The sequence below is a fragment of the Setaria italica genome, chromosome V, assembly GCF_000263155.2.
Source record: "Setaria italica strain Yugu1 chromosome V, Setaria_italica_v2.0, whole genome shotgun sequence".
Lineage (NCBI taxonomy): Eukaryota > Viridiplantae > Streptophyta > Magnoliopsida > Poales > Poaceae > Setaria > Setaria italica.
In genome coordinates this window covers 32,566,192-32,580,030 of record NC_028454.1, presented here as the reverse complement: position 1 = coordinate 32,580,030, position 13,839 = coordinate 32,566,192, and positions in this window count along the sequence as shown.

Sequence of the window (13,839 nt, the reverse complement as noted above, 5' to 3'; positions counted from 1 at the left end):
GTGCTCCTTCCGTGGGTCGAACCTGTTACCGATCGAATGAAAAGTTTTACCGTGATCGGGCCCCACATGTAAGTTTTAGGTGAGTCTTTACTAATTGAATGGCCGGCACAATGCTTCGCAAGCTTCGCAAAGACAACTTTCGCTACGTAGATCTGCAACGGCCCGCAGCGGAAATGGCGCATCCTAGCAGCGACGGGAGGATGATTGCGCCACCTCCTGGCTACGAGAGGATGAGGAGCCATAGTGAGGTCAGACCCCTAGTTTGAGCTGCTACTTTCCCCTATCATCCTAGTGAAGGGGATTTTTGAATTTGGGTTGAACATACTAGATTCGTCGTGCAGTTAGTTTTTAATTTGGATCGTATTATGGATTGATAGTTTCTTGTATTTTACTACCTTCTAGAGGAGCTTGAAGTCATTGGTAGCGGCATATCGGAGCCTCCTGATGATGATCTTATCGTTGTGGATCCTGTAAACAAGTGCAAGCACGGGTATGCCCTCCTTGTGAGGTATAATTGAACATTTGACAACCTTGGGTGCCGGTATGCATCCTACAGCAAGGTAAACGATAACTTATTTCAATTGTAATAAACCTTGCTTGTACTCTTGATGTTAGTATTGTAAATGGAGAATTGTATAAACGTAATCGGTGTCTGCAGCATGAAGGGCTGAAATGCGTGGCGTTTATGTGGGTTGATCCTAAATGGGATGCTAGGACTAAAAGGTATTCTAATGAAGCTGGTGAAGAGGAAGGCAAAAGCTGAAGAGGAAGCAAGGTCGTGGAAGGAAGAATGCGCAAAGGCTAACATGAAGCTTGAAGCGACTGCCGTTGAGCTACAGACTATGAAGGGACACCTGGAACAGGCCACCAATGTGGTGAAGATGGTCAAACAATCATTCCTGCTGTGATGTACTATCTGGCAAATTAGGATAAGTAAGAATGATGATTATGAACTTTGTAGTGATGAATAGAATGGCTATGACATGCAATTTTATTACACAATTTTGGTTTAATCTACTTTCAATTTGATTCCAGCATATTTACCATTCAGAATTTAGATATGTTGCATAATTGAGGAACACTAATAATATAGATATTGGTAGTATATACACAAATGTGTTGTGTTATAATACAACTGGCAGCTGAGATAATAAAATCTGGCAGGATCCACATCTAAGTTTGAGATAAAAAAGGAAGAAAAATGAAAAGGTAATAGTGTCCACAACAGGGATCGAACCTGCGATGACCTCTTGGTTCTGAAGAGACAAAAGAGTTAGCACTACCACTGAGACATAATGCAGTTTATGGTTTTAATAAGTGTGGTCCACTTCCCAGTTGCATGCCAGAGCAACGGGTAGATCTGCAACAGCATACACTGCAAGGAACTCGCCGGCACGCTCCTGTTGGCTGTGGCAAAGACTTGAGCCTAGAGGCGTCGGTGTGCAGATCTGCAACGAGTGGTAGGAATGGCGCATCCTAGCAGCGAAGGGAGGAGTAGGAGCTACGGTCAGGTCAGTCCCCTATTTTGTGCTGCTACTTTCTGTTAGCGGCAGTTAGCATACTAATTTACGAACCGCAGTGTACGGATCAGTTGTAGCTCTTCCCTTAGAGTAATTCCTCAAGGTTTATCAATCCATGAAATAAGTGGATTTTCATACTTAACTAAGCACTAATCTATGTAACCGAAGGTTCTTTGTATATGATAAGATTGAACTAACAAAAACACTAGTGACTTAGATTAAAGCGGATAGAGAGTATGGATGTAAACAAGATAGATGAAACGCTTGTCCTAAGGATCTAGGATCACTTGTAGATGTAATCTCCATGCATGAAAGAACTAGATTAAATGTTATCGTGAGTGGATGTGAACCATGCCCAACACTTTCCCTCTCGCATGTTGTTCTACACGAGGGTACTCAATTATTGAACGATAAGAACACGACATGATGATCATTCCAGGTAAGCAAATGAACAACTCAAAGTAGCGCTGGCCAGTCATTATATGAAAGAGCATCACCAAGATATGATATATAACAAATAGATCTTAAATAAGAGGTTCAACAATTACAAATCAAGATCTCCATACAACCCCGAGGATAAACAGAGACTTTACCCCATGATCTTACATATGTTGATAGAATTCTAGCTAAAGATCGCCCTATATATCAACTGGACCGAAGACGACGACGATCTGGGGTAGAAAAGACCCAGGCCGATCGGCCTAGGCACCTCCAAGCCGATTGTCTTGGGAGGTTTCTCCATCCTTTGGTGCTCCTCTTCGCGTGGCTTCTTGTAGATCCAATCTTCTCTCCAATTTTTCTTCTTGTGACGGCTGTGGATGGTGTTTGCGGGGTGTTTTCTTCTCTCTCTATCTCTCTCTCTCCAACTCCTCTTCCTTGAAGTCCATGAGGGGGTATTTATAGTCTCCAATAGGTAGCGGCTCTTGGTTAATGTTGATGAAAAAATCCTAAACATCATCGTAGACTTCACGCTGAAGAAACGGGAGGTCAATCGGGCCCTAGAATGGGCCAGACCGATCAGCCCAGAAGGTCCTAGGCTGATCGACCTGGGCCCTTTCTGGCCCTCTTGGTCCTCTCCTTCCTCGTGCTAGCTTCCCTCGATGTCTCCTAGCACAACCACTAACAATGCATGTAAGATGTAGAGTCGATGAGCAAAGGCCTTAGGGGCATGCCTATTTATTGAAGCACCGTGACTAACCAACAACGCAATGCACCTTCTCCCAGCTCACGCCTCATGGGATTACAGTAGCCATGAAAATATGTGGGATGCTCAGAATACGCAGGCCTACATAGATCAAGAATCCTGCCACAAGTATAGGACGGAATATCCAGGCTTTTGTTCACGGGTATGCATACGAAATATTTGACGGGTACACGAGTGCGCTTTGGTCAGGATAAAAAGAAGGAAAATCCTGACATCTACATAAGTTAAAAAGCAAACACGCAAGCATTATAGTTGGAGAAAGTAGTTATTCCCCTTTGTGGTCAGCGACTGAAAATGCACCCAGGTTCACTGAAGCGGGAGACGAATATCTGGAAGAGGCCCACGGTAAGTGCGGCTTACCAAATTTTCATTTCGAACCCAGGAACTTGAAAGCGGGGTCTTCAAATTCTGTAGCCTCCCCCTAAATAATAAAAACATGGCTACCGCAGTGTCCCTCCAAACTCCCGGCTTGTATTTCCAAAATCAACACTCTCCTCTCTACTAGCTGTAAAGTCTAACTAGATCTGCGGTGGCGGGTGACCTCAGCGCCCGCGGGGTACCTCGGCGGCGGCGGCAAGCTCCACGGGTGACGGGCATCAAGTGCGGTATGGTCGGCGGCACTCTTGGAGGAACATCTTAGCATCCATGCAGTAGCTATGCCCATGCTTATGCAACTGAGCAATTGATCGAGGATGTTGCGCAAGCACCTTCTACCCCATCCAACCATGAGCCATTGCATCTTCGAGCTCCACAAGTGAGAATCTCATTTCTTTTCTCTGTAGTCCCCTCCAATTTTATAGATCTACATCTGCTTCTCCGGAGAGCACTCTGCTCAAGTTTATTTCTGTTTGGAGCGGAGCCTAGTTACTCCTAGATGTGGCCACGGCCCCCATGCTGATGGAGTATTTCTTTAGCGATGTCGTCAATTTTTCGGTGTATTGTGTTAGATTTGAGATCCTTATCTTACTTTGGCTGCTCTAGATCTATATGCAAGGTCAGCATCTGCATTTCTATGTTCATGGTATTCTCTGACCAAACACTTATTGTGCAGGGCCTACTATCACGTTCCTACATTGCTGAAATTCAATCACATGTCGTGGTATGTAACTAAACAAGTGATTATCCTACTCCTGTATTCTTTACTTTATTCAGTTGCTTTGTTTAAGATTGAAGTTTGACTTCTGCTCCTTTCATTTGTAGGCTAAAATATTAAAAACAATCCTTGGGGTTGCAGTACCAAATTCTGGTCATCGTGATTTGCAGTCAAGTCCCTTCCTTAATTATGTGGGCATGCAGCCAGCCTCAGCTACAAGATCAAGATCTGAAGTTTCTTTCGGAGGGCTACAAGGAGCTACAGAACTAAGACAACAAGTTGTTGAGCAGAAGCAAATGTTGAGCGACTTGAAGATGAAGGCACATTTAGATGTAGCAATGAAAATATAGTCTGATGAGATTGAGAGTTTGAAGAAAGTAGTAAGAGAAATTGAGTATTTCCTTCATCAACTGCTAAACTCAGAGGGAAGGTCAATGTATTTCTTAAGCATCTGCTCATGTCCTCCTAGCTGCCTGTGCTGGTTTGTGAGTATTGTGGTTTGTGCTCAATGTGTTTCTAGGCCAGCTTTGTTCTTGGTCAGAGAGATATCATGTGTAGTGGTTTGTGATCTCTTATGGACAATATACTTGTGCTTGTTCTTTGGTCATGAATAAGAATGTGTGAAGTGTGATGAGAAATATTTATTTGTATGTGTGGTATGTAAAGATTAATGGTGATGTCAATTACCGAATTAATTTTTATGTAATAATAAATTGGATTATATTTTAATTAAGCGCTACCTGGGCTACACGCGAAAATAACTAGGCCCACAATTTCGTGGGCTCGCCCACTCGGCCCATTATTTTGTTGGCCTAAACAAAGTTATGATGTCACCAATTGTTAGGCTAAATCCATTAAGAATTGGGACTAAACAAAGTTATGACATCAGCATATGTTGCACTTGATCCAACAAGAATTGGGCATAAACCAAGTTATGACGTCAGCAATTATGGGACTCGACACAACAAGTTGGGCCTATATCAATCTATGACGACAGCAATTATTGGGCTCGGTCCAATAAGAATTGAGCCTAATTCAATTTATGACAAAACAGTTCGTCACAACCGTCATGCCACATCAGACTATGGTCTGACGTGGAATGCCAGTGTATGATGACATGTGGGATGAATTTTTATTCGTCATTATCATAGTGACGCACCCAAATAAGGAACATCACTAGTCACGGTTTATGACGCTCGACTAATGATGAAGAGTTTTCATCACTCCCACATCATAAATCACGGTTTATGATACAAAAAATGCGTTTATGACACTTTTATTTGTCACTAGTCGGAACATTTCTTGTAGTATGTCAAAGCTCAAGTTCAAGGACTTATTATTTCTACAAGCATTTTTTACCAAGAAAGATGTCATTCTCTGCGATGAAGGAGACAAATTATCGCTGGTGCAACATTGCCTCTTCATGCTCGGCTCAGTGAGCTATGGGGGAAAATTTAGGACTGGCTAAGGACCACCGAGGACTACATCCTCGATTGTGAACTCTAGCTTGGTTAGTGTGAGACTCTCGGTACTTGTGGGGCATTTCTAGACCGTCAATGGTATGATGTGCTTGGCAACGGCTACACAACGCCTACTCTTATTTCACAATTACCTTCGGTGCCAGTTCATCAAATGTTCAATAGACTATGGAATGACATGCCATTGGTCGAGATGGACTGCTCTTCAATCCTCTTCTTTCACCAGGATGTGGAGGATACGTTCCAGATCAGAGGCTTGAGATGGATGCTATTGGTTACACCGAGGGGGATGTTGGCAACATGATGCCCCTCTCTAACAAAGAAAAGTCAATTCCCTCAATGATGGGTATCCGGATTAGGGATATCCTAAACCATCAATAAGCCTGGGTAGAGAAGGGATAAGAAAACAAAGCTAATTGGACCGGACGGGAGGCCACCGCCATCACCGCTCGACTAGCCAATGGTACCTGAGAGCGAGGCCCAAGAATCGAGGAAAACAGACCATCGGACCGGCCCAAGGCGTCACACGAGAGTCGAGATATAATGATGGGCTAGGCCTACCACATAGCTAGACCTACCCGATGTGACAGCCGCAACCAAGTCCACGTGAGCCAAAGAGTGGGAAACGCAGGCCGATCAGTCGAGCGCACCGTTGTCTATGCCTCGGAGGAAAGGAAAGCCGCCCTAGGACAAAGATCCCTAGTCAGGAATGGCGCTGTGGTGCTGTTCCGAATCATACCCAGTCAAGCACGCCTAATTCACCATCATGACGTTGTCAGGTGAAGTGACCGGGGGCAGGTGCCGCCCCCCAGATACGTGTAAGGGTTGGGTTCAACAACCAAGGCGACTGGAAGAGCGGGCGCTGACGAAGATCTCAGTGGGTTTTAAGTAGAAAGAGGGCCCGACTGGAGGACGAGCCCCACGACTACCAATCAGAGGAGAGCGCTCAACTGAATGGGTTTCCCACGACAATCTACAGTGTAACCCTCCCCGTGAGCCATGTATATAAGGACATGGGGGACAAGAGAAGCGATTCGACTCCCAGTAGAACACACGCACACACGCACCGTTTGTAACCCCTTACTGCAAACTTAAGCTCTCGAGCCCGAGAATAAAGAATCTATATCTCCAATTGGACGTAGGGCAAATCGCCTGAACCAGTATAAATCTCCTGTGTCTTGCAAACAAACCCATCCGAGAATTCACGTGGCAAATCTTCACTAGTTGATGTTACTAAACGTCGACACTCAGTACCATCAAAATCTATGACGTTTCCCTATGTGCTATAAAATTTCATGAAATTCTTTCAGTGCCATTAAACTTAAGTTTTATCCCCTCAATGACTGTCGGTGTTTTAGACCGGCAACCCACCTAGGGGGTACCCTAGGTGGTCTTTTATGCGGTAAGGGTCGTCGAGAATCAAGGAATCAATGGTGACGCAAGGAACACGATTTAGACAGGTTCGGGCCGCTAGATCACGTAATACCCTACGTCCTGTATGTTGGTTTGTATTTGATGAACTGGAGTTGTCCTCGTGTATTGAGGTTCGTTCCCCCTTTCTCCTTCTTGAGAGGGGTCCCTGCCCGCCCTTATATACACGGGAGGGCAGAGTTACAAGTCTGAGTCCTAGTCGGGTACTATTACAGAGTTCTACTCGGTAATGGCCCGAGTAGTTTTCCATAAACATACTTGATTAGTCCGAGTAGGATACGCCCATCCTTTGTTCTGATCTTGTCCGAGTACGTCCCTTGGTGGGCCGTCCAAGGCCTACTCGTGGACCTGGGGTGTATGCCCGATAATGACATTTTGTCCATATCTCCATCCATGCACCGTGAAGTACGATTGAAAAGAACAATTTTGCCCCTCCTGAGTTAGGGCCCCACATGCTCCCGTAATTTTGCCATCAAGGATCTACATATCAGGAACTATAATGAAGAGGACAATGCTGTCAGTCCATCGCTCCCTTTCAACAAAGATCTAATAGGCGACAACACACTGCATGTCATGGCAACTGATGATGTAGAGTTCACTAGAGTAGGGACTAAACATGATGCAACGATCCACACCAACATGTCTGCTTTGACTGTCCACACTACTGCGAGTTTGGACGCAATTACTACCATTGACATAGGGGGACAGTAAGCCTCTTTGCCATTCCACCTCTATCATTGCTGCAGCCACCCTGTCCACCAAGGGCTTCACCACTAGCGTCGGCTCACTCCGTTGATGCGTGGCAACACCCAAGTAGGCGGCGAGGCAGTTCCTATTGCGGATCAACCAACTAGCCATGATGATGTCACAGGTTTGCCTAGCCTCTTCACGATCCCGCCACGACTGGTGCTTCAGGCAGCTCCAGCACCAGCACCAACACCAACTCCTCATTGATAGCGGCAACATACTTTTGACATGTCACAGGTACGAAGCAATGCACGTCTCTCCACCACATGTTCAATGACTCAATTGCAGCAAGCATAGCGTAACCTTTGTTGCAAGCTTGGACTTGTGAATGATGAGCCTGGATCAATTGAGGCTATGATCCAAGAGTTTATTGCCATGTTGAATGGACCCCTATTTGCGGACATGGGTGTTGCTTTGAAGGAAATGTTCATCCTCGACATCAGCGAGGCTAAGGCGATGGAGAATGCCTTGATCAGCATGGCTTGGGAGGGTATCAATGATCTACTACAGGCAGTGGTATATGAAGTTGTTTGAGGCGAGTTGCCACGTACCAGAGGAAAGTAACATTCAAGTGGAGGCTGACGATGATGCTAAGTTGTAGAGTCTGTGGTGGCTGAGTAGTGTGTAGCATAGGAGTATTGGCTTGGTATTTGTAGTGTGAAGAGTGGTGCGTCGCATGTTTGTTGAGTTGTTTAGCATTGGGTTTATTGTTTTTCCCTTTTATTGTATTGCTCAATCTGGGTTTTTATCTTCTTTTCAATATAATTGGTAGCTCTCTTGCTTAGTTCATTTAAAAAAATGTGTTTGCCCCCTCCCATCAACATCTTCTTGCTATACAACACTACACACTACTACGCTAATTGTTGTTGTCATAACATCATATCTAGCTTCAGTTTTTTTTGAAAGAACAATGCACAAGATAGTGCGTGTTTCATTGATATAGCAGAAAAATACAAGACTACAACCCTGGGAGGCCATAGGCAGGAAAAGGAAAAGAAAAGAAAAACAAAACAAAACAACTTCGCCCGGTTGGATTGGGACATCAACGCGGGTAACCACTCAACTGAGAACCGCCACACCCGACCGATTGGACTGGGACGTCAACGCGGCCTCACCACGGCGGCACCCACCAACATTCACGCTCATGTATTTTCCAAAACCTACAGGCGTGGCCCTGTGTCGATAGGGAACCGATAGAAGCAGACTACACCGCACCGAGAAGGCCACCACCATGTGGGACGCTCCGCTGTAGTACCGCTGCAACACCACACTCCACCTGACAGAGTGATACCACCAAATCCGGACCTCTCGCAGGCTGCCTCGCAGTCGCCACCACAATAACACAACGCGCGGGGGCCTCACCACATCTACTGTTGGACTCCACCTCGCTCTCATTGTCTCGAAGAAACACCACGCGCGGTGGCCTCGCCTCACCCGCCACAGTACTCCATGTCATTGGTCTGTTTCTTTTGTCAGCGTTAGAGTAGTGAGCAATGTTGCCCCGCTCCACAAGATCTCCATCGATGAACTAGACCGCCGCAGCAGTTCGACTTTGCCTCTTTGCTTCATCCGCGCAAAAGCCTCCGCCGCCATGTCAGCAAGCCAGAGAAGTCGTTTGCGCCATCTTCTGACGATGTACCGCAACGGGTAGCCCAGCCAAGCTGAGCAACCCATCGCGGTCTGTTGCAAGCCTAGTTGTCCTATGATGTCGTTGTCATAAGCACCGTCCTCTGACACAGTCACACGCTGCACTGACCGTTGCCAAGCAATGCCAGCCGTCGTGGTCTGCTGCAAGCAGCCAAGACCGACCACCATGCAACAACCCCTGGCCGCCATCATAACTGCAATTGCCTCCACGTGGCCTCGGCAACACCCATCAGCTTGCCACGCGGCGGACTTGCCGCCACCAGCTGTTGCCGTCCATGACCAATGGACCAATAATGCTACAAACTGAGATGGGTCTCTAGAGATGATGCCTCCCAGGAGGGCACGACACCAATGGCGTCACCGTTGCTCATTCAGGATCTGGATGGAGTTTTCACCCAGAGGACCCCCGTGCAGCAGGGTTGTAGCTCAGACATTGACGCCCCCCAACAGGAAAAACGAAGCCCTAGGGCTCCGCTGTCATCTCCACCATCAAGAACGTCAGAGAGGGATTTCACCCGGAGCATCCCAACCCCTCGCTGCATGCTCACGGCTCTGCACTCCTGGACCACAGTCATGGCAGCCCATCCGGGGCAGCATCGCTGCTGCGCCTCCACACACTACTCTCCTCCACCTCTACTCCACTCGGTCGTACCCCCACTCCTCGCACACGGCCACCGTCGCACCACCTCACCATCACGCGACGTCAGGCATCTCCTCGGTGCGGCGCCACCTTCCACACATGCCTCACCGCGCGCAACCTCCTCTTCGTCGTGTGAGCCCACACCAGCGCCCAGCCACCTCCCTCTCCTGTCACCGCCTCTGCAACTCCTCATCCTAGGAGAGGTGGCCCGACAACGCCCGAAGCACCACCTTGGTGCCGCCAGCTCACCCCTGCGCCAGACGTCCCTGCCGCGCCTCCATGGTGTCGCTGGCACGCCTTGCACAGGCCACCCCGACCGCAACACCACGTCGCCGCCATTGAAGACACAAGACCTGTAGTGCTAGGCGGGCAGGACTTGAGTGGCTGCCGCTGCCACTGGCCCCGAGATCGTGGAGCATCACCGTCCAGGTCGTCCCCAATGCCAAGAGCCACTCAAACAGAAACCCGACAAGCTCCGGATGCTCCATCTTCTCCGCCGCCGCTACTGCCGGAAAAAAGCCGCTCCGCGCGTAGGCGAACAGCTCCCAGCTTTGTCGTGCTGTCTCTGCTCGCCATTCGTCGGTCGCGCCCTGGGTCTCTCCTCTCTCGATGGCGGGTCCCTCCTCACCTCCGCGTGGTGCGTAAAATAGAACCGTCACCCACGCCGGCCGTCGTCCTCCTCACGCGCCGTCGAACACTGCCGCCGGCTGCCGCCACCGCCTCGGGTCGCTCCTGTCGCACAGCCACCGGATCCGGCCGGTGCTGTGCCAGATCCGTGGCCGCCCGGTCTCCATCGTCGTGGGGTGCCTCCTCATGGCTAGCCGATGCTGGCCACCGCACGAGCTTCATCCCTCTCCTCCGATCGCACTTACCCCAGGCCGCAGCATCGCTCATGCCAAGTTGTGGCCGTTGCCTACCCCGCGCTGCTGCACCGCAAGCCCAGACCGTCTCCCGTGCAGCCGTCGCCGATGCTGACCGCGCGTCGTCACCCTTGAGATCCACCGTCTCAGGGGAGCACCGGTCGCCCAGCCACCGGATCCAGCCAGCACCGTGACGGATCCATGGCCGCCCGGTCACCGCCGCCGCGTGGCACCGCCACACTGGCAAACTCCCTCAGGCGTCCATTGGCGGCCGTGCCTGCCTAGATCCGCCGGAGGAAGGCGAAGGGGCCCCGCCACTTCCCTCAACGCGAGCCGCACGGGCTTTTGATGACCCGCTCGGGCAACGGTGCAGCGGGGCTGTTGTTAGCGGAGGGGCGGCGGCGGGGGTGTCGGCACTCGCCCGAGTCGCCCTCACGGGGGTGACGCGGGTGTTTTGTAGAGTGCCATTGGCTTCAGTTTATTGTGCATCCCTCACATCCTTCCCTGCTACAATCAAAGCCGCTAGCTCAAAGGGCATCTCTCAGTAGGGCAAATGTGAACCCCCCAAACTTTCTTTAAAATAAGTTTCTTTTGACTATATAAACTGAAATTTCAGTTGACCAAATTAGGAATAATGGGGAAAAATAGGTGTTTGGCTAGTATCTATACCTTGACACACTTCTTTAGAATGAGTGTGACCAATAAGGCACGTATTTAGCATGTTCGCACACATGAGTTCTGCACATTTTAGCATCTTCCTCCACTTGTATATTATTAGTCTTTTTCTGAATTTCCTTACTTGTGGTCAACAATTTGCCACCATAGAACATGTGTCTTTCCATATTTTGATAAGGAAAACTTGCTCACATGCCACTGGATAAAACTTAAATCCTTCATGTACCATTGTTAGTGATTGTGGAGGGTCCCTCGTGTCATAGAAAATCCAATAGCATATGAGACATTATGAGTTGTATCGGTGGCATATACAATAAGGAAATTCCCCTAGTAATAAGGTACTCCCTCTATCCCAAAATATAGTTAAGTTTAGAACTTTTCAAAGTCAATTTTTTTGAATTTTGACTAAGATTAGAAAAATAATCATGGAGGCTAATAACATAAAAATGATGTTAGTAGATTTACAGTGAAACCAACTATTATAATATGTAACCTTTTCTATTTGAAATAATTATTTTTAGAGATGCTGTTGGTCAAAGTTAAAAAGATTTGAGTTTGAAAAAAGCTAAACATAGTTATATTCTGGGACAGAGGGAGTACATTTTTTTCACATAAACATGGTTTTGAACTCGCAACTCTAAAGTCATCAAAATAAGAAACCATGAACTTTAAGAAAAAGTTCATGGGACTATGGTATGTGGTCCCTAGTTGGTTAGGTTTCGTAATTCTTATATAGAGGAAATTATCCTTCGAGTATCCGTCCCATCTCATATGCTAGTATTTTTACTAATTTTTCTTTCTATGGCACGCAACATGCCTGTTGACAGTGAGACATCTGTGGTAAGTGGTAACTTAGCCAATCTCAAGATCTCCCGGTCTAGACTCTCGGAGCCAATCACATGGATGAGTTTGCGTGTGTTTATAGGAATGAATGTGATTGTATGTATTTGAGCATATGCCTTTGTATAGTGTCTTTGCTAAATAAAGAAAAGGAATTGTGGCCTCCACAATTGACATAATGAATGTTTTGCCTGGACCTAACATCTACGTGGAAAATTATCAATGATGAAACATCAGAATTAAAACATAACTTGAAAAGGTACCATGGTCAGGGTTGGTAAATTTTCATGGTTGTGTATATTGGATCTCCTGGATGCTTTTATCTAAAAAGAATTTTGTGAAAGTTTAAATCTTTGGATCAATCTCCACCTAATATTAAAGTGTGGTTGTTTCTTCCAACCATCATGGTTGTTTTGCAAAAAAAGTCCCTCAACTTTTTCGTAATCAACCCGCAGTCCTTGGAATATGTCTTGACAATTTTGCAAAAAGGTCCCCAAACTTTACTGCAATTGACCCGAGGTCCAACCTTCGCTCTTGTTCTTTTGTCCCGCCCACACAGCGCGCTTGCCGGCGGCGGCGCGGGACGCGCACCACCGCTCCGTCGCTCGCGTGGCCAACCCTCCCTGCGCTCACCACGCACTACTGCTGCTCGCCCTGACGGGCAGCTGCTCCCTCGGGCTGCACGCCCTACCCGCCACCTAGACCTAAGGGGTGAAGGAGAGAGGAGGAAGGGGAAAGGAAACAAGGAGCCGAGTGCCTTCTTGCAGTCAACCAAGTAGAGCCATGTGCCAGCGAGGGCATGGTGCCAGGGAGGGGGGTGCAGCAGCAGTTGGCAGGCAACGCAAACAGGGGTGGAAGCTGGGACCTCACACCCCCGTCTCAATGACATCCATCCCCTTCATATCCGTAACTAAGGCCTCCACATCTAGCAATTGGGGCTCAATTTTGCACTTGATTGGAACGATTTGGAGTAGATTATAGAAGGGAGGTGGATGGAAAAGAGAAGAAGAGGAGAACGCACTCCTGCTCATGGCGGCCAGAGGCGTTGTGGCCTAGCGCTCGAAGCGGGAATGAGGCTAGGCACAGGGAGGACGAGCGTTTGCCTAGGCGACAGCGAGGATGACAAGATGCGCAGCGCTTGGGCGATGGCAAGGATGGGTCAAGATGCGCAGCGCTTAGGCGATGGCAAGGATGGGGCAAAATGCGGGTGGTGCCGATGGACGAAGAGGCAGCGACTGGCTGGATAACGATGAGTACAGAGGAAATCGAATGAATGGATAGAGTGGAGGTTAAGCGGTAAATTTTTTTATTTCCATGTGTGGGTCCCACGTAATAATCAGATGGCATCAAACCACCCACAAATATCTTCTACTACTATATTTGCAAAGAGATGCCTACTAGGGATAACGCACCAACATATTATGAAGCGAAGCCAATATATTAGGAACAAGCGAATAATAACGTGAGAGCAAGTAAGGACCCATAGCAACGTACGGACATTTATGCTAGTATATAATGATGCACCATCCACCATTTAGGGCGTGATTGGTAGGCGGGATGGTGGCGTCCGGAGGACCATCCGGCATCATCTCGTGCACTTAGACGTGATTGGTTACTCTCCCCGCATCATATGGCTGCACCCTCTCGTTCACTCCACCCCTCCCATCCCGCATCCCTCCATCCGCCCAAAAACAACCTTCCCTC